The sequence below is a fragment of the Apodemus sylvaticus genome, chromosome 7, assembly GCF_947179515.1.
Source record: "Apodemus sylvaticus chromosome 7, mApoSyl1.1, whole genome shotgun sequence".
In the NCBI taxonomy this organism is placed as follows: Eukaryota; Metazoa; Chordata; class Mammalia; order Rodentia; family Muridae; genus Apodemus; species Apodemus sylvaticus.
In genome coordinates, this window is record NC_067478.1 from 117,945,652 (window position 1) to 117,967,970 (window position 22,319).

A 22,319-nucleotide genomic window follows, 5' to 3' on the forward strand; every position below is an offset into this window, starting at 1 on the left:
CACTGGCTATCCTGGAACTTACTCTGTAGATCAGGCTGGCCTCCCACTCAGAAATCCCCCTGCCTCTGCCTCCCAAGTCCTGGGATTAAAGACGTGTGCCACCACCACTTGGCTCTGTTGTGTTTTCTTTCATTTGTTTCAATAAATATCTATGATGTGAGTTTATGTTTGCACATACATCTGTCTGTGGGTTGCCAGTACATAAGGCTGCTCATGCCATTGTATGGAAATTCGTATGGAAACCAAAGGACTGTCTGGTATGTTATTCATCAAGTGCTACAATTCTTCCTTCCTTCCTTCCTTCTTTCCTTCCTTCCTTCCTTCCTTCCTTCCTTCCTTCCTTCCTTCCTTCCTTCCTTCCTTCTTTCTTTCCTTCCTTTCTTCCTTCTTCCCTGCCCCTCTCTCTCTCTCTCTCTCTCTCTCTCTCTCTCTCTCTCTCTCTCTCTCTCTCTCTCTCTCTCTCTCTCGTTTTCTTCTTTTTCAAACAGGCGTTTTCATTGCCTTGGAACTCACCAAACAGGCTGACTTGCCTGATCAACAAGATTTATGGATCTGTTAGTCTTTTGTTTCTCGATGTTAGGATCATTAGCACATAACACTCTGTTTGTTCTTATGCTTATTCTTATTGCTGTTGTTTTAAACATGTATACTGGAGAGACAACTCAAATCTTCCTACTTACAATACAATCTGTCCTATCTGGGGCTACTATGCTGTGAAGAAGCACCAAGACAAAAGCATGTTAGGCAGGAAGGTATTTATTTGTCTTAGGCTTCTAAATCACTGTTCATCATCATTGAAGACATTAGGACCAAAATTCAAGCAGGAAAGGAACCTGGAGGCCAGAGCTGATGCTGGTTGCTGCTTACTGGCTTCTTTATCATAGGTTACTTAGCTTGCTTTTTCAAAGAACCTAGGACCAATAACACAAAGACAGCACTGCCCATGATAGGTTGGGTTGCTGGAAATATTTTTTGAGTTTAATATTGCATGTAATTTTTGAGCTTCCATAAGATACAATAGTGTCAAAAACATATATAACTCTGGTAATTAGTTCAGTGCACTTAGCAAGTTGAGAACATGTAACATAGTCTTTTCACAAGTAGTTTTTAAATGTAAGATTAGGACTTGATCTTTGGAGAAGCCAGTTCCCTCATTCAAGTGTGGCATTTTAATGATCAGCATCTTTTTGCACTACACAGGGCACCAAGAGGCCACATGGCTCCAGCTGGGTGTTCTCATCTCAGAAGACCCTCTGGCCTGGGGATCCTGAGACACCTCTACCTGACTCACTAATTTCCTTTGGCCAGTTGTTGCCAAACTAGTCACATGCAACAACCACCCACGTCATGGTTAGCTATAACAATACCCAGTAAACCAGTAAAATCAAAACTCTTGAAGCTTATAATTAACCAGTCAGATTTATATGGCAGTAAATTCTCAATTCAAAAGATGCCCACACAATAATTTCAGAGCCAATTGATAATGATACAAGCTGCCTACCTATATTAGTCAAGTTATCCCAAGTTTTCTATCTTTCATGATATTTATAGCTACCTATGGCTATATAAAACTGCACAAAATCTGGATCATCTTCGTCCTGTTCCATCTTTCCTCCTCTCTGTCTCCCCCATCTGTCTTGCAATTCTTTGCTCTGCCTCCCTTTCCTGTGCAATAGAAGGCTTTCTGCTACATTAATATTTAAATTGATTGGACAGGGAAAATCCTGCCACAAGGTTGGGCCCTCCCCCATCAATCACCAATTAAGAAAATGCCTCACAGCCCAATATTATGAAGGCATCTTTTTTTGTTTTTAATTGAAGCTTGCTTTCTTCAGAAGACTAGCTTGCATCAGGTTGACACAAAACACCTTATGTTTTACCATAGCACCAAGCACTTTGCCAACTGAGCTACACCCTCAGACTCAATGAATTCTGTTTTATAAATGACAACTATGCATTTGTTCTTACTTCTAGAGGTAAGTGTAGTTCTCATCCCTCATCAGGGAAACTTGTCTTTCAATAGACAAAGAGCAGTACAGAAACCCCTAGTAATCAAAATGAAGAGCTGTGCATCACAGTCCAATCCATAAAATATTCTTGTTCTTAAGGCTCATGAAACATTGTGCAAGAGGGGCCACAAAAATTAAGTACCAGAAAATCAGAAAGTTTTCTGTGAGATTATGGCTCCAAGCAATGTCAGAGCTATATTCTTAAAGTCTCACCAACAAGGCTGCCTCAACCTGAACTGAACAGTGGTAATACAAAAAGACAGGACAAGTGGGTTGTCAGAAACAATGTCTCAGCCCTACACACAAAGAACTGCAGACATCTGAGAAATGCTGAGAGTGGGAAAAATAGTCTTACCCAGAATGAGCTCACCAGCTGGTTATCCAGTACCAAATGATCAGCCCTGAAAACATGTATATGAGTAAAAGGGGTGGTTCTGATGCTAAGGTTCTATTCCTTAGTGGTTCTTGATCTGTCAGTAAAGAAAGCTGGGGGCCAGTTACTGGTAGGAAGGTACAGTTGGGACTTCTGGGTCCCAGTAGGAAACAGGAGACACAGGAAGGAGAGGAGGAGCTTCTGCCATGCTCTGGAGAAAGAAGAAGCCAGCAGCCATGTGAGACCTGGGGAGGAGCTGGGGCCTGTGAAGACTACTTCAGGCGTGTTGTCATGGATGTTTGGCAGGGGCTAGGTGGGAGTAGTCACCGAAGTTCAGGTAATGTGGGAGGAGTAGAAATATTATTAAGAGCCTACTTTTCCAGGCAGGAGATAGTAACACCCAGAAATTGTTTCCCAAAGCAAGTTGAAGAGGGAAAAAGTGTGTGTGTATCTTTTATCCATGGATTCAAGGCAAGCCAGGTGGGGGCTGATAGAACAACTGATCCCAGAGTAAATGTGATAAAACTACAGGCCACATATGAGTGATGGTAAACAGGCTGATAATGTTATATTTAGCAATATATATGAATGACTAAATCAAATATTAAATATTTATGCCAATATTAAATATGAATATAATATATATGAATTTGAGAGGTAGTTTGGGTACAGGGTGTATAGAAGGAGGAAAGTAAAAGGATAAATGATATAACTATATTTTAATCTCAAAAATAAAAGGAAAACAGAATGTGAAAATAACTATTAAACAATATAGAAGAAACAGCACTTTTTCAAAATATTTTAAAACATACCCATGATACACACACTAAAAAATAACTGATCTCTACAGGAGAATGAGGAAGCATGAGCCACTTGTTCATCAGGTCATGAAAACGAACAAGTATGTGAAGAAGTGCATGATCATCTTTACTCTCCAAAAGAGCCATGCATGTTTTGTGGTGTAGCAATAGCTGTGAGGAGTGGCAGTGAATGTGTGAAGTATCCATTTCTTATACCTGAGGCAAGTACCCCATTACATTTCTGTTCCTGAGCATTTACACTTCCTCTCATTCCTGCAGTGCACTCTGATGAAGTGCTTTGGGAGTTATTGCTTACAGGAACGTTTGCCCCTAAGTGTTGTAAAGAGAAACAAAGGAGAAGTCATGTTGCAGATGCATAGGCGAACAATATAAATGGCACAGCATGTGTTGTGTAAAAGACTGGAGGGAAAATTCCATCTGGAGAATGGAAAATTGAAACAGAATTAACAAGGGCAGTCCTAGGGACTAATCCCTGTGCACTATAAGTCTTCAAATGGAGGAGCCTAACAAATGTAGCTACAGAGACAATTACAATTGGGACTATGGTGCTCTGCCAATGGCTTGAGGAATAGGAAACATTACATTTAAGGAGAACTAGCTGTTCTCTACACTTGTGTGCTTGGCAAAGTTTCTAGGTAGAAAACCAAAATCGTTTCCAAGCAAAAAGCTTAATCTTGTGGAAAATAAATAGATCCAAAAGTGTTTCTTTAAAACACATTCTGATAACTTTTGAAGGAGTTAGGATTTCAAAATAAGTGCTTTACAGGTAAGCCAAGCAGACTTTAAGGACAGGAAAGGATTCTAAGTGTGTCGTTACAACAACCTTCCAGCCCGCAGAACATGCTGTCTCTCATGTGACCTGAACTTTACTTCAGGCTTCCAACCAACATGTATTCACAGAGGTCAGTAGCTTAAATGTGCATGTTGCTTCTGTCATTTTTAAAAGAATGGTTATTTCACAATAACATTTAAAATAATACTTTAGATTTTTATCTGTAGTGTGTTTGGGTCAATTTCCTGCTGGTTTTCAGTTTCAGGACAATTTCCTGTAGACTTCAATTTTTTTTCTTAAGCACTTTCCTTCCAGATACTAGTTCTTTGAGCAAAAGGAGAAATGGAGGAGAAAAATGGTGCTTATTACAAGAGCAATCATGGGGCTCTGCTACAATTGAGAAGCCTAGTATGAGACAAGTTTGTGATTGCTCCAAAGTCTGGTAAGATTTATGTGTTGCTGAGGCCCTTGGTTAAGCACTGGATATAGGACCCTGACATATTTCATGGTCATATAAATTACGTGATGTACCACATGAGATTTCCATCAGCACCATTCTTATTTATTGACTACAGTGTCAGAGATGCCACCTGACACAAGAGTTACCCACAGATGGTTACAATCCTGTTCTCCTACAGCTATGCTACACCAGCTCTATACTGAACTGTCAGGCCATTTTGGTTCTCAGCAATGTTCTTTTCTCACTTACTGTAGATAAATACAGCCAACGACAGCATTCCTTCCACTGTTGGAATCAGTAGGATGATTGTTTATTTCACTCATTGTGTTTCTCAGGTAGTCGCAAGAGGTTTCCTTCTGTTTTATATGTACTATGCTTTATATTACTTTATGTTCATTGTGTGGCACATAGCTTGTTTGTGAGCAAAAGACAATGGTGGCAAGGCCTCCCAAGTGCTTAATGCCTAGGAAAGACAAGATATTTGGCAGTGGAGCAGTGATTCTAGCCTATAGTTCATCTTCACAAATTAGTTATAACTTCAAGCTTCTCTTTTCTAATCTGTGACATAAGATAGCTTAGCTGAACTATCCATCTGACCCATGACAGCCTAATATTTGTGTGAATGGCAGGAATTGGACTCAGGTCCTCATGGTTACAAGGAAATCATCATACCCACAAAACCTATTCCTGTGAAAGTCCTGCCAAACTTACACATAGACATAAAAAGATTCTGTTCTCATTTATGGGCAAAGAGGCAAACAAATAGTAGACTTTGATTCATATGGAAATGAATCTGTATTTCATTCTGGGGCTTTTATATCATAGCCCCAATACACATCAACTTTCTACATCCCTGCTGTACAGTTTGAGAAAGCCATTGTTTCCCTTTCTTTCAGCTTTACCTTGCAGTTTCCTTTGAAATACATTGAAATAAAGTTTTGTTTTCCATTTTGTATCAAAAGTATTCTAGGCAAGCTCTGTATTTAAAATTTACTAGAAAATTCTCCAACCTCATCTTGTTTAGATTGTATTTTGATAAAGTTCAGATTTTGCCCATGTTAGACCTAATGACAAAAGTCACACCTATAAATCCAAGCCCTCTTTGTGGCTTTTGCACCCATGTTTGTGTCCATGATCTGTTCCCTCTAGGCTTGACTTGCTCTACTACAGTTCAAATGTGCAACATTTTAAGTATGCTATTGAGTATTCTTACATAAAGCTAAATATGGCAACAACATACTTATCTAAAATATTTATCTGAAATAACCAAATATTAACAGAACCTGAGACTTCAAAGATAATTAAGAATTCCCTAAATATACCCAATCATTGTTTAATCAAGTCTACATTATTTTTAAAGTTCAAATATTTTAATATTTAGATAATCATTTTCAATAAATTCACACATCTAACTGCTTTCAGTTACTTTTAGTCCTTTAGGCACAAAAAGCAGAAAGAATTATCAAGTGTACAAAGTAAGAAAAAATGTAAAGTACATGGATTTTATGACATGAACCAGCTTAAAAATATAGAATGGAGAAGTAAATTATTTTTAGTAGAGTACTGTGGGAGTCTTCAAAATTATAAATTATAGAACCTATTGCTTTCACTCTCTGCCTGCTAAATATAAGTGGAAAATAATACACTTTATATATATTACATATTAATCTTACATTTTATATTTTTAATACTAGTGTAATTGCTATAAAAGGGATTAATTTGCTTGCCTCTTGGTTGTAGATACAAACAGGAAAACATGTAAGAAAGATATACATTCCTATTTCTAATTCTCCAATGTAATTATGCAGACTTGAAACAAAAAAAGATCAGGGACCCATCTGTCACTGGCTCCAAACTAAAGCTGCAACACTAGCAGCAAAGATCTCACCCTGTGCCATCTCCCTGCTCCACAGAAAATTCAAACAGTGACACTCGGAAACCATGTTGAATATTAATTATAAAAAGATCCTTGGTATATTGACTTCAGGAGTTTCCTAATAAAGCCAAAGGCTGATTCTCAATCAGTGTTTCTGGAAATAAAATATTTTAGGGCTTTCTTTCATTTTTTTATTTTTTATGTTTTTATTTTTAAAGTTTTAATTATTATCACTTTTAACACTTCATTTTTATTGGATATTTTCTTTATTTACATCTCAAATGTTATCCCCTTTCTTGGTTCCCCCTGGAGTCCCCCTATCTCATCTTTCCTTCCCCTGATTCTATGATGGTGTTCCCCCACCCACCCACTCCTGCCTCCCTGCCCTAGCATTCCCCTCCTCTGGGGCATCAAGACTTCACAGGACCAGTGGCCTCTCCTCACACTGATGCCTAAAAAAGGACATCCTCTAGAACATATGCAGTTGGAGCCATAGGTCCCTCAATGTGGTGGGACCTATGGCTCCAAATGCATATGTAGTAGAGGAAGGACCTCCCTCTTTGGTTAGTGATTTAGTCCCTTTGAGCTTGAGGGGTTTGGTTGGTTATAAGGAATGGTGAGTGGGCACAAGTCTCAGTGGAGAGAGGCTACCCAGCTAGGGGGGAAATGGAGTCCTTGATGCAGTCTTGATTTTGTGGGGTAGAGGCCTGAATACCTGTAGAGGAAGCCCAGCTGGGTGGGGAAGTCCTTGGTCCTTTCTGTCATCTGGGAACTCTACAAGGCCTGTTCCATTACTCCAGCACAGTGGATTTTGATAAGAAGAGACAGCCCATGGCTTTAAAGCTTTATTATAGAAAAACTAGAAAAAGAAAAGAGATAGAAAAGAAAAGAGAGAAAGAAAGATAGAGGAGTGAGAGCTGGCCATGACCACAGGAAACAAGGGGAGCAGAAAGGGGAGAGAGACATAACAGGTTGGGGTGCAGAAAAGGGAGAGGGTGTGGGCAAGAAAAAAAGTGCTAGGAGGGGCCAAGCAGACCCTTTTATAGTGGACAGGGCCTCCTGGCTGTTGCCAAGTAACTGTGGGAGTGGATGCCAGCGAGAACACTTAGGGCCTGGCCCTAAGTGACTGATGGCCACAGGGTTATGTCCAACAGTTGGCGGCTATTGTTGTTCTTTCTGTGGGGTTGCAAACCCCTTTCATTCTCTCAGTCCTTTCTCTAACTCCTCCAAGGGATTTTTATGCCTTTATAGCATTCTCACTTGTCAGAGTTTGATCCTACAAAAGCCTTTGCAACACTCTCCTGCCACATCTGCTTGAGCGTGGCTGTTTTAAAAACGTCTTTTGTAAAAACTTGAGTTTTGAAAAGTATAAGGGAAGTTTTACCCATTTGTTTTCCATGCTGTTAAGCTTAGTAGCAAGTAGAAAAGATGACACTGATAAAGAGCAGAGAAAGAAAAGCATGTGGTTAAAATGGTTTCCATTTCAGTTCTAGGAATGAAACAGTTTTGCAAGCCCACTTCCTTTTCAGCCTTACAACCATAAATGGTACATCAGCCTCCTATCAACACTCACTCTGTCAAGCAATGCATCAGAAACATAACACTACCTCTTTCTGGTGGTCTTCCTCATAATTAGGACAAAATCATTAGTCTCTCAGATCATTGGTATAACACAGAAGAAAACATCTTTGATGTTCCATAACAGGGTAGATGCATTCAGATAACCTTAGACTGTTCTGTGCATGTTACTACTAGTTTATGGTGGAAGTCACTGGGCCACTTTCTAAACACTCCAAAATATTGCACACAGAGATGTTTCAACGGGTAAAGCACTTGTTGATGAGCACGAAGAGCTGAGTTTAAATCTCTAGAACCCACATTAAGCCAGGTATAAAAGCTCACATCTGTAATAGAAGTGCTCCTACTCTATGATGGAAAACAAAAGCTTGGAAGTTCCTGGAAATTGCAGGGTAAGGAGCCTATTGTATGCAATAGGAAAGAACAACAGACACTGTCACAAACAAGGTAGAAGGTTAAGAACCATTCAGATTGTCTTTTGACCACCACAGAGGTAGTGTGTCATGTGCTCACATGTGTGCACACACACACAAAAACATGTATCACATTGATGTGCAACATATCTTTGTCCAGTTAGACACATCTTTATTGACTTTGATAAATGTGAATGGTCACGTACCACATGTAATAGTTTTTTTTTTTCCAAGATGAGCTCATGTTAGTTCAGTACTGGGGAATCTTAGCGCAAAGCCAGGAGTACAGTTTTCACTTGATATAGAGTTATGCCTTCCTGGGACTACCTTCCTGGTGATGGGTATTCATGGAAAGACTGGTGAAATGATGTTTTTATTATTAATCTATCTTCAAGGGTTACAAATGTTTATTTTGTAATTTCAAAGATTCTGTGACCATCAAAATGTATTTGGACAAATTTAATCACATTTGCCTAAACTTGCTTAATGAAGTGCATTAATTTTAGTGAAACCCATCACTACTTTGGTCTCTTGAGGGTAAACTTGACATAAGTGAAAATCAATGTGTATGGAAATTGTAAATAGTGGGTGCAATGGTTAATCTTTATTGCTAGATGGATGGCTTGGATTTATCTTAGACTATGAGACAGTGTAAATCCTTTACAACTTTTACCAGTTATTTTTCACAAGGAAACCAATGAATGGTTCTTAGATAAGAATTTGGGCACTGAAGACAGTGAGAACACAGATGTAGGAATTGGAGTCTTTCAGTCACAGTTCCCAAGGATGACAAAGTGAAGGAAACTTTCCTGTCAAAGTCATGAGGGCTGGAAAAGAGTGACTTCTACATTCAATGGATCTCTAGCAGAACTACAAATGGGGAAAATGAAATGGTATGAACAAATTATATATAGTATGGAAGAGAAATGTAGATGATTATGTTCCAGTTTCTCCAGCCAATGGGCAGGTATGTGGTCTAAATTTGATAATCTTAGGACTGTTCAACGTATAGCAGGGATAAAAGTTCAAAATGCAAAGTTTATTAATCAGCTCAGAGTCTGCAACAGTGGCTACACACTCAGTTGCCACAACTGTGATTCAGTTACCAAACTCTGGTTTTTGTCTATAATAGATCCCACTGTGTTCCGAGCCCATAGTGTGTTTATTGCACTTTATCTTAGTCTCCTCTTATTGCTTATCATAAGCTCACTAGCACACCAAAATTATCTTCATTTGGTAATTATGTTTTTGTTTCCTGAATGTCAGTATAACAAATTGCTTAAGAATACATTCCCCAGAGCTCCACTCTGAAGGTTCAAATTTCATAAAACTGACAACTAATTTCTTCACACTTACCTAATCCCACAGGCTAGCTATAGATGCTAACACAAGAATTATTTTAAAGAATTTTTAATAGTGAAGCTTGTAGATAGTTATTATTACAGTTGTTTTCATATATTGTGAAAAACTAACAATAAGACTTTAATCCAAATGAGTTATTTTTATTCTTCAGCTTCTTTATGTCTGTCACAAACCCATTCACATTCCCTTAAGACATAGGAAATTTGAAGGCTAAGAACCTGATTTCTATGTCATAAAAAGACAGATTCATCAATCCCATGATTGTGGCATTATTCATAGACAGTGGTTTGGTCCATTTGTTAATATATAGATTGTATTTTCTGAATTTTAGAATATTTTCTTCCCATTAGGCATGTATTCTTGATAGTGTTATTTGGCCACAAGTGTAGGAAACTTCCTCCTCAAGAGCAGGCCTACCTGGTTTGGGGGAATTTCTGCTTTTCAGGGTTTTAGTGATCATTTCCTTCACAGACTGCAGGGTGCATGACATTCAAAGGTCTCTCACAGATGTGAAGATATTAAGTTGGAGCCCTGTTCTCTGTGCACACTGTCAAGAAAAAGAAGAGTCTGACTTTATCCTGACTTTCTTTGTGATTTAAAGTTCTCAAGCAGAGTTACCAGGTGTTGTATTTGTGGCTTCAATCTTCAGATAGTTTTCTCCTGTCTCTAGTGTGGGCACTGTTGTGCTTTGGGTCACGAGGCCAGATGTAGCATGAATTCTAAGAGCTGAAAAGTACATATCTGAGTCTCTTCCTTTTAGAGCCCAGTGTCTTCCCACCATCTGGTTATAAATTGTGTTAGCCCTTGCTTCAATTCTCTTCCGTTTGATCATGTCCAAAGCCTTTATTAATTACAGATGATCTTTGTTGTTGTTATTATTTATGTATTTTGTTCCATTTATGGGCTAACCATATACACTCATTGAATTAAAAAACCTATCAGTATACACTATGTGTAATATGAAGAATATAGCATGCTCTACTTACTTTGTACAAATAGCCAAGAAGTTTTTAGAAAAACTCTTCTTCAGCGTTCTTGATCTGGAAAAATCTGTGTACTTCCCAAGATAGCTCTTCAGTGATCAAGAGACAGGAATTAAACAGAAGAAAAATGATGATAATCATTTATAATAATTAATAATAATAATATTAATAACAAACACTGACAATACATTTCTTAGTTCACTTAAGCTCACTTGAGTCATCAGTGAAACAGATTGCAGAATGAACAATGCTCAGTAGCATTCCCATAAATATTTGTTGAGGGGAATAGATTTGAAGGCTCCAAACTTGCTTTCATAGACACCATAGGGAGAGAACTACGCAAAGATTCTAAGCAGTTTCCTAAGTAATATATTTCAGCTATCTGATATTTCTTTTGTTTGTTTGTTTGTTTTTTCTTCTTATAGACTTAGCTGTTCTGAAACTCACTCTGTAAACCAAGCTAAATCCTCAGAGATCAGCCTGTCTCTGCCTCCCAAGTGCTGGCATTAAAGGCACACACCACCATTTCCTGATTATCTTTTGAAATTTGTCCTTAAGGACAGACTCAATATAAAGAGCTAGGAGCACCTTTTGGTGCAGTTGACATTGAGAAAAAAGAGCATGTTTGCAATATTAATGAAGAGCAGTTGCTTTATTTATTCTGAAATAATAGTCAAAAGCATTGGAAAATTGCAAGGTGAATCAATTTTCAGATGCAAGAAATAAATTTAGTACTGTCATTAAGGATTTTGACTGTCAAACTTAATAAAAGAAGTGGTTCATTGATATCATATCTGTCCCTAATGGACAACTTCAATGTGTAATATTTAATAAAAGAAAATCAATAATACTATTGCATGTGAAGTATTTGAGTTTGATAGACTGTAGGGTTTTTGAAGTCTATGCATATTACACTACTCATGGTCTTCTTGTTTGAAATTAAATTTACACCAGAAAAAGTATTGAATAGTGAATGCTTTAGCATAATTACCTTTATACCATAAAGTTGGTATGAGGTGTGCTATAATTCTTACAGAGATTTATTCAAGAGCTTCTTAGAAGATGACAGAGTAGTCATGCTCTGAATATGGAACATATTCTTTTTACATAGTGATTTGTTGTATGTAACTGTTCTGTGCTGCTTGAAAAATACCTTTCCACCCTTTTGAAAATAGGGAAATACTCATAGCTAACTCTGGAGCACTGACTACATTTCTTATATATTCTAACAGAATGAAGCAACATGGACTTAAAAATGGACTGCATATCCTCTATTTTCTAACAATGAAATAGTTATGATTAGTGTCTTGTCCATTTTGTTTTAAAAATGCTTTTACTTGGATTTTTGTTTATTCAGTGCAAATCAAATTACCTTTAATACCCTGGTATTTATGTACCTCTACTTACAGATACACAAATATTGAAATAGGAGGCTGGGAAAAAGTTTATGATGAAAGGAACAGTAGCAGAAATATTTATGTAGCACACTCTTATTAAATGTAAAACTAAAATCAGTTTCACCTTTTAAAACTCATTTAAGGGATGGGTGCATTCAAAAACATTATACCATTTATGAACCTAATGATGTTTATTGATGGTTTGTCCTGATAAATGAAATCTTAGTAAAGCAGACATAAACATTCTTATTACTTGGGCATAGCCTAATGATGCTTACTAATTATAATGTCACAGTTTAAGCCACAAGCAGTTTTTAAAAGCAAATTCTAAGATGAATTATTACCTTGCTGACATATAGTGAAACTTAAAATTCAATTGTCACTTATATTTTCAAGAAAAAAAGTTTCTTCAGAACATAAGAGTAATAAATAAAACAATTAACTTTACATGTATGTCATCTTTTATATGTTTGAACTTATTAATACTCATATGAAAATTTAAGTAACTATTAATACTATTATATTATTAGTAGTAATAAAATGATGAATTTAGTTTCTATATAGTTACCAGAAGCAAATATCATGTTTAGTGAAAAGAGGACTAAGTATCACTCAAAATGTAGAATCAGAAAGCAAAATCATTTACAAATTCCAGGGATATGTGGTCATAGATTCTGAGCTTCAATTTTCTGTTTCTAATAAAGGAGCATGGCATGTCCTTTCAGTTAGTGTCATCGTTCAATAAATCAGTACCAGTAACTTACAAATCATAAAATGTAGAAAGTTTTCAAGTATTTAACCTACATGTTTCCTTCAAATTCTCTGTCTCTCTCTCAATTTTTATTAAGTTTCTTGAAAGATCATTGCAATGTTTATTCATTGGCGTGTATGATTATTCTTTCAGATTAACACAGTATCTTAGTTTATCCAAATAATTACCCAGAGTCCCTTTGATGTCAAGAAATTACATTTTATAGAAGAGTATTATTATCTGATAAATGATAACAAAAATTCCTTTTAATGTAATTATTATACATTATATAATTCTAGATTAGATCCTAAATTTAGGAAAAATAATTTCAACAAAGTAGAACCTAAACTGTGAGCAAGTGGAGCAGTTTAGATGATGTTGAAAGTATGATTAGGATCTCAGCTCATGATGGTACCACATCTCCTCATCTTAGTATTTCTTAATGACTCTGGGCCATGTTTATTCTTACTACATTTATGGAAACAAGTCCATTTTTTGGTACTATATGAATAATTATAAAATGTTCAAATATGAAGAGTTCATCACTATTGCTCTATTTCTCTGGAAGACTGTTTGCTAGGGAACAATGAAGAGTGAAGGAAATCCTTGTATATCAGCACCCAAAATAGAATGCATCCACACACAATATGAACAAACCAATTTTTTATTATAGTAGCAGTGTATCCTGAGTCTGATATCAAGAGACACTCGGCATGACAGTGGTATTTTTAATGCTGCTTTGTACTCTAAAACCAAATTGGAATGCCTTTCCCACCATCCATATCCAAAGCAATCAATTAATCAATTTAGGGAGAATCCAAGATAGAACAGTCTTATTGATTTCCAAATTGGGAAGGAAACATCTCAGTAGCTTGTTATACAACTAAGATGTACTATTACTTTGTCTATTTCCATTCATCAGCACATATTCAGCTAATGTGGGGAGAATGTAACAGAACCCTTACTTTCAAAGAGATATAATGAGGCTAGAAGTTGAGCACCATTAGGGAAAAATGATGTATAATCCATTCATTTTAAAGCAGAAAATTTAAACTTTATAATTCAGTGTTTCAGTATATCTTAAAAATAATTGATGAATTAAAAAAAATAAAACCTCCTAAATATCTGTGATGTGCCCAGAATTTAGTACATTAACTATCTGCAAGTGTTTAGCTATAGAAATTGCTACTTGCTAAAGAGACTGCTACATTTAGATGCAATTATTATATCTAAATAGGATCCACAAGAGTAAAAGTATTAGAAGAAATTAGGAATAATTAACAAATTTAATGGATGAAACGTAAATGGTAATTTGAGGTAAATTTATTCAGGGCATTGAAAGAATGCAGTCATAGTAATACCTACCAATCATCTTGATCCACAAGCATGAGACTGACTTAGGAATATCAGGGACTTTGAAACTTAAAAGCTGGCCCCTAGGAATACATATCTCTTAATAAGACCATAACACCTAATTTTACCCCACAATTCCACCATCTGGGAAACAATTATTACACGAGAACAGAAATCATTCTCATTCAAACAACAGCATGCATGAAATAATATTTCTATCAAACAGTTTGTAAGTCTATAATTTGAATTCAATTAATTGGGACCAGGAATAAAGCTTGTGCATACACCATTTTCCCAAATAAGCACAAGGTTTAATATTTTTACATATATTTTATTCATACATATGTGTGCAAGTATGTACACATGAGTATGGAAACCAGAGGATGAAGGCTGGGGTCTTCTATTACACATGACTTTGTATTTGGAGACTGAGTTTTCATTGAATTTGAAACTCACTGTTTCATGAATTTTGGATCACAGATATTGTAATAATATTAGATATTAGATTTTCTAAATAACTGAATTTCTCTATATGTCTTCTTTCTTTCAGATTTGTATTTTATTCTTTTATTTTTCAAACTTTCATATGGCTGCAATGAAGAATGTTTAGTATGGAGTTGAATTTAATGACACTATTGGCATGTATTTTATCTACACAGAATTTTAAACACATAAAAGATGTCTTGGTGCATGAGTTTGTTGTAATTACTATTGTTAGACATGCAGAATGTTTATAGACACCAAGTACTCCCAGTATTATACACTGTATATTTTATATATTATCTTACATAATAGCATTATTTATAGACTGGAGATATGGCTCAGCAGTTAAGAACAGTGGCTGATCTTATAGAGGACAGAAGTTACATTTCAAGCATCTACATGGAAACTTACAACCATCTATATAAATCTAGTTCCAAGAAATCCAACACCCTCTTCTGGTCACCAAGGGACAAAATGTGGTAAACAAACACACATAAACCCTCATATACATAAATTAAAAATAAAATCAATAATAAATTCAATAATTAAAGATGATATTATCTAGATATCTTATTCAGGATTCATCCATTAATGTCTGTGAAGAACCTGCTAAAGGAGTTCTTTAGAATCCCAAACTTGGTGGATTCTCAAGTCCTATACACAAAATAGCATAGTATTTTATATAATTTACACAGATTAACAAATTTGAAATAATCTCTTATATACATCTATGTATTGCTGAGGGTACAGTTAATTGGGAAAATTATACATGCCTTATGGAAGTTGAATAGGTTTCCAGCATTTAAAAATACCAAAATACAAGAACATGTATGCCTAATGCAATGTAAATTTATATAAATAACTCATTTCAGGAATAATGAACCTAAAAGCATTTGTGGGGCACAGGTACTAATGTATAGATTGTTCCTTCTTATCTCTGTTTGGGTGAGTAAAGCAAAGCCTGTGGCTATGAAGAAGGGAGCATGTCACATGCATTAACAACATCATCCATGCCTGCCATAAAGTGTAGCTTAATATTTTTCAAATGAATAAAGTACAAAATTTTATTTAAAAGAGCTTACAGAACCATGCATTTGTCAGATAATATATTCATCATCTAGGGAAAGCTATGTGTTGGGGTAGAGTGGGTGGTAATTATTGTCTGTTCCTAGCAAATTTTTGGAAAAAAAAGAACCCTGCTTTCTGTGTCTGTCTGACAATAAAATTGAAAATAAAACTGTAAAAATTGTCACATTTTATTTTTATGTATAGTTATGATTATCTTCTCTTCTTACTTTGAAAATGTCTATGGAAACAGCAAAAATTGTTACAAGAATCTTTGCAGCTCAATAATTTGAATCCAAATTTTTGGAAAAAGAACATTGAAAGTTGAAATCAATTGACATATTTGTTCAATTCTAATGAAACTATTTTTAAATTTAATATACCAAACATGGTAATAATAGCAACAAAATAATGGGTACAATTCATTTTTATGCTCATAAAATAGCATATGGACTGCAGTTATGTAATATTTTTAAATGGTTGTAAAAATTCTATCCCTCACTTTTTTTTCATACAATAGATTTTGATCAGCCAGGCGGTGGTGATGCTCGCCTTTAATCCCAGCACTAGGGAGGCAGAGGCAGGCTGATTTCTGAGTCTGAGGCCAGCCTGATCTACAGAGTGAGTTCTAGGACAACGAGGGCTACACAGAGAAACCCTGTCTTGAAGAACCCATCTTCCCCTAAAAACAACAATAGATTTTGATCATATTTCTTCTCATTTCTTCATATTCCTTCTAGATACTCCCAACCTCCATACCTATGAACTTTTAAGTTCTCTCTCTCTCTCTCTGTGTCTGTCTCTGTCTCTCTCTCTCTTTATCTCTGTCTCTGTCTCTCTGTGTCTGTCTGTCTGTCTGTCTGTCTGTCTGTCTGTCTCTCTGCCTTTAAAGAAAACAACCTAAATGTCAACAAAAAAACCAAATAAATAAAACATTCCAAAACCACAAATTCACAGAAGAAAGCATGGAGTCTCTGTTGCTGTAGCCTATTTATAATTCCTGGCCTTGGAGCCTCCTTTGGAATGTGGTTGATATATATAAAGTGATACTCAATTGGAAAAAAAAAAACTGATTTTCCTTTTCCCAGCAGGGATGATTTGCAAATAGCTTCTTGGTTAGGGCTTGAAACTTGTGTCTACTTTCCCTTTCAGTGCTGGCTTATTTTTCAGGTTTGAAACTGCACAGATCTTGTGTGTTCTCCTAGGGTCTCTGTGAGTTAATATAGGTAAAACTGCTGTGTCTTTAAGACAGTTTTCTTGGAGTCAACCACTATTCTGACACTTAAAATCTTTCCACATCCTCTTTTTCATAGATCCCTGACTATTGAGAAAAGGGGTTTGAAAAGGACATCTCAGTTGATGCTGAGTGCACCAAATTCTTCACTTTCAGCACATCGTCCTGTTGTGGGTCTATATTTTACTTATTGCAAAAAGAACTTTCTCTAATGAGGTTTCAGCAATGCTGTGATTTTTGGTAGAACATTAGGTCACTAGGAGTCATGCTATTGCTATCATCCTTTCAGGTGAATAATTGTAGCATATTTTTCCCTAGGGCTGATTAACTGTCTAATTTTGGGTTCTTGGCTACTTTAGCAATGTCAGTTATTAATTCTATCTCATAGAGTGGGCCTTAATGCAATAAATAATATTTAGTTACTCCCATGACATTTCTGCCACAATTGCACCAGTATATATTGCAGGCATGTCATTGTTGTCAGTCACAGGTTTTTTCTTGAGTGATATTGATAATTTTCCCCCTCTGGAAGTATGCAAACTACTTTTCCTCACTATGAACATTAGTTATTAAGGAAAAAGCTTCTGGTTGGGCATCAGATGCTCAGTTCTTTGAAGATTCAGGGTATATCTTCTGCAATAGGGCTTGACCATAAGATTGTAGAGACCAAACAACAGACTTTGAAATAATTTAATGTTTAATTGGGGGAGGGCTATGCAACCCTTTAGTCAAAGTCTCAACAAGATGTAACTACTATTGACACAGTTGATTTTACTGAGGGTATTCCAAATTTGGTCATTTTCTCCTCAGTATATGGTAATATCATTTAGATTCCTTTAATTTTTGGAAAATATCTAAAAGTTATGTTTTCTTTTTAATGTATATATACATGTATATGTGTGTGTAATTTTATTCATGTTAATGTATATACTTGTGTGAGTTTATGTGTACCAATGATATGGAAGTTTCTGCAAGGACTATAAGAGGGAATTTGATTACTTGGAACATGAGTTGCAGGTGGTTGAGAACCACCTAGGGAACCTGAAAACAAAATTCAGCTTTTTTGTAAAAGCAGCAAGTTTTCTTAACTTTGAAGTGATCTCTCCACCTCCCCACCCAACCCCCATTTTCTTCCTTAAATAAGAACTCTTTCTTTCTTTTTTTTTTTAATTTGGTCAACTGTGACACTAAGAGTTAATATTTGATGCACCATAGTTTAATCATTTCACAGTTGCAAATGTACACATATTGAAATTCTGAACCATATTATTAGTTTTGTTATCCAATATATGAAAAATTTTAGTTATTTTGGGTCTTGAGCTGTATTTTATTATCTTTACTAATATTATTGTTGTGAGGAAAAAACAGATGGATGAAATATATATTTGTCTGTGTGTCATGAGTGTTCAGCATGAGTCCATCATCCTTAGAACATTTCCAGAGCACAATATTGATTGCTATTTGAATTCAAAAATATTATTTTTTGGATAGCCAGTGAATGTTGGGTACTTAAGTTTCCAGAATTATGAATGGTTATTATTACTGTGCATTTATTATAAGCCTTAGATATATTTTAGTATAAAAGTTATATTATGTTATAAGAAATTAACACAGCTTTAAAATTTATAAACAGCAGTTATTTATTTCTGGAAGAATTCTTGAACCTCAGAAATTCATGATCAAAGTTTCTGTGTCTTGTAAAGGCCAAATATTTTAACTATCAAGGTGTAGAACTTAACTATCAAGGTGATAATGTATTCTCCAGAGGAGACAAGAGAGAGCCTTTGTCAAACCCAACCCCCTTTTTGGTGTGTTTGGCAGTTGCTAGCTGCTGGTGGAGAGAAAGTCTGTTTTATTAAAAACATGTTCTCCTAGTAGGTTTTATATGTGTGTATGTATAATCTACATATAATTATTTTATTATATATCTCTGTGTGTCTTTCTGTGTGTGTGTGTGTGTGTGTTTGTGTAAAACAATCATAATTAAAGAACAGATTTTGAGTTTGGGAAGTTGTGGAAAAAAAGAGGTGTGGAGTTGAAACAGCAAATATGATCACAATGCATTTATGATGCTATTAACAAAATAATTTCATTCACATACATAAAACAATCTATTCATTTGGTATGTTCAAAACTATAAAGTTCAATAGCTAAATTTCCTATGATGTATTCAGGTATATTCTTCATAACATGCTACAGTATGGTGAAATAAAGTGCTTCCATGAACTCAACTTTAAAAATTGATTGCAAGTGGTTTTGAAGTATTAACAGCATTCCCCAAATTAAAAACATGTCTCCTTTATAAAATTTATTCTAAAAGCAGTAATTGTAATAAGCATGTTACATTTTCCTCCTGGAGAGAACGTCAGCTCTCCTCCATCATCCACACGCAGGCAGTCCCCTGTGTGTCAGGGAATGTTGATTGTGATTATTTCCGGGTGACCATGATGCACTTGTCACTTTCCAGAGATTGACAGAGGCTTAGACTTCTCAATGTAAAACATTAGTGGGATCTAGTACTGATTTTGGGACATATTTGTATTGAATTGAAACAATGAAAACTGGGTGTTGATTAGAGAAGGAATGCTTACTCTGCCTGGCGTGATTGAGTGGCTACCCCACTCCATTTGTAGCCACTGCATACAGCAAAAGAGGAGTTCAGACTCTGTCACTTATGCAGACCACTTAAGGAATGGAGAGGCAAATTGTATTGTAACTATGTGCAGTGGCTTGATTATTAATGGGCCCATGGATATTGATTTAAATGCTATTCATCCTCAAGTGGAACCAGTGAGTGAATCGATTAAAAAAATTAGGAGATGAAGGAATGCCAAACCCTGAGTCTCTCTCTCTCTCCCTCCCTCTCTCTCTCTCTCTCTCTCTCTCTCTCTCTCTCTCTGTCTCTGCCTCTCTCTGTGTATCTGTCTGTGTCTCTGTCTATGTCTCTGTGTCTGTCTGTCTCTGTCTTTGTCTGTCTCCCTGTCTCTGTGTCTGTCTGTCTCTGTCTTTGTCTGTCTCCCTGTCTCTGTCTCTGTCTCTGTCTCTGTCTCTCGGTGTGTTTCTATATTTCTGTGTCTTTCTCTCTCTTTCTGTGTCTCTATGTCTCTGTGCCTCTGTTTCTGTGTCTGTCTGTCTGTCATCTCTCTCTCTCTCTCTCTCTCTCTCTCTCTCTCTCTCTCTCTCTCTTTTCTTATGGATCATGAGATAGCTATCAGCTCCTGTCTTCATGCTACCATGCTCCCTGCCATGATGATAATGGGCTAAACCCTTGAAACTTTAAGCAAGTGCCCTGGTCATGGTGTCTTACAGCAGTAGAATTGCAGTCAAGACACTCTGCTTGGTGACCCGTGGTACATTTCCTTCTGATGCAGGTAAGTAGCACCTGTCTTCACTCTGGCTTTCCCCTTTCAGATACCAGAGCTCCCCACTGTGTTTTTAATAACCTAACTGACCTTCCCTGGAGGTAAGCCACTATCAACTTTTTCCACTGTTTATGGAGTCAGTGCGTTGCTCCTCACCCTTCTCATAACTTTCGCTGCTATTTACCATACACGTGTGGCTTTGTTAGAGTTGTTACTACTTATTTGGTAAAGAATTTTCATAGCTGCCTTAGTATGAGCTATAATAAATGGGTATGGGAACTAGGTGGCTATAAGGCCATCTTTTTCTATTCTAGAGTCTAGATATGTCTGCGTTGTTATGTTCTGACAAGTGTTCTCTATGTGAAAGACTGTTAACTTACCATATTCCTACAAGGCTGAACAAGAGTCCCAGTGTTTTCTCTGAGTTTCTCTCATATATCCTGATATCCTCCCCTAGTATAAGGGTTGCACTTTTATAGCCAAATTACCCATAGAGCCCTGTTGTCATATTGTTGTAACTTATTTTTCAGTGTGCATTTTAATGGAATATAACGACTTAGTTCCTAACATCACAGTTGTAGATAAGAGAGGGAGGGCACTGAAGATGTCAATTCCCATATCCATTTTCTAATGTCAAGATGGTAGATCTTCCCGGAGAGACCATGGGGGGAAGGGAGCTGAAAGACATTCTGAGCAGCAGAAGGGAAGTTGTCAACCCTTCTGGTAGTTTTGTTTCTGTCCCAAACAAGAAAATGGTTTTGTTATTACTTTATTCATGGGCCATACTATAAAAATATACAATCAAACATCATACAAGTACTTTTCAGGTTTGAGGAGTAGACTATGTTAATGTCCACAGTGTTCAGACTCCTCCTTTGATGTTTAAAAGCTACTTCAAAAAATGTTTGAAAACTGCAAGGCAATGTAAATAACATCCCTATTCCCCAAACCGGATTTCTTTCTTCCCTTTCCCTGATCTCCACCTTCCTCTCTCTGCTTGCCTCCGTCCTCCATTTCTTCCACTCCATTTCTTTCTTTTCTTCCCCATTTCTTGACCCCTTCATTTGTCTCAACTCCCTTCTTGCTATCTTTCTCTCCCTTTCTCCTTCCTCCCCCTCCACCCTGTGCCTCCTTCTTTCATGTCATTTTTTCTCATGTCATGCCTTAGTACGAGCTATAATAAATCATAACCAAAGCACTATACCAGTTACTAGAATGGGTATGAGATGAGTCAATCTGAAGTGCAGTAGAAAGAGACAGAGTTAATGGAAGCAGCACCATTTAATAATACATTTCATCCTATTTATTATCCTCACTCTCAGCATTTCTTCTTGCAATGAAATAGTAGAGATTCTAATGTGCTCTTTCCTAAATAAAAATCAGTTGTAGATGTACTGTTAGTTTTGGGGACTACCACTTTGATCATATTTTCCAATGTGATTTTAGTACTATTTTGTGGAGAATGTCCAATATCTTCTATTTGACTTTTAAGCTAAATGTGCCAGCTCAGAACATAGCTACAACCTCATTTAACCTAATTTTTGAAAATAAGAATAGAATTTGCTTCCCCACAAACCATATACTGAGAAGGCTAGGCTGATTCCATAACAGATTTCAAACTGGCAGTTAAGACGAGTAGGCCTAAAAACTGGGCAAGTCCAAGCAAGCCCAGGCAAGTCAATTGTTAATAGAGAAAAACCCAGGCTCATCCTTAGTGCCCAGGTAATGGAATATCCCAACCACATGACCTGAACAAGGACAATGGGTCAGCAGCAATTTTCAGACTTCCTTAGATACTTCCTCAGTAGCAATTTTCAGACTTACCCAGAAAGTTTGCACCACCCCCACTACCGTAATGCAATGTCAGTAGAGATGGACGCCACCAAGCCCAGAACTCCGTAATTTGCTTTAAATCAGGCCTACAAATTCACTTAGGTGTCTCTTTGTCTTGGTAATGGGGAGACCCCAGCATGCTGGACTACAGCAGAATAAAACACTCTTTGTGTTTACGTACTATTTGAGTCTGG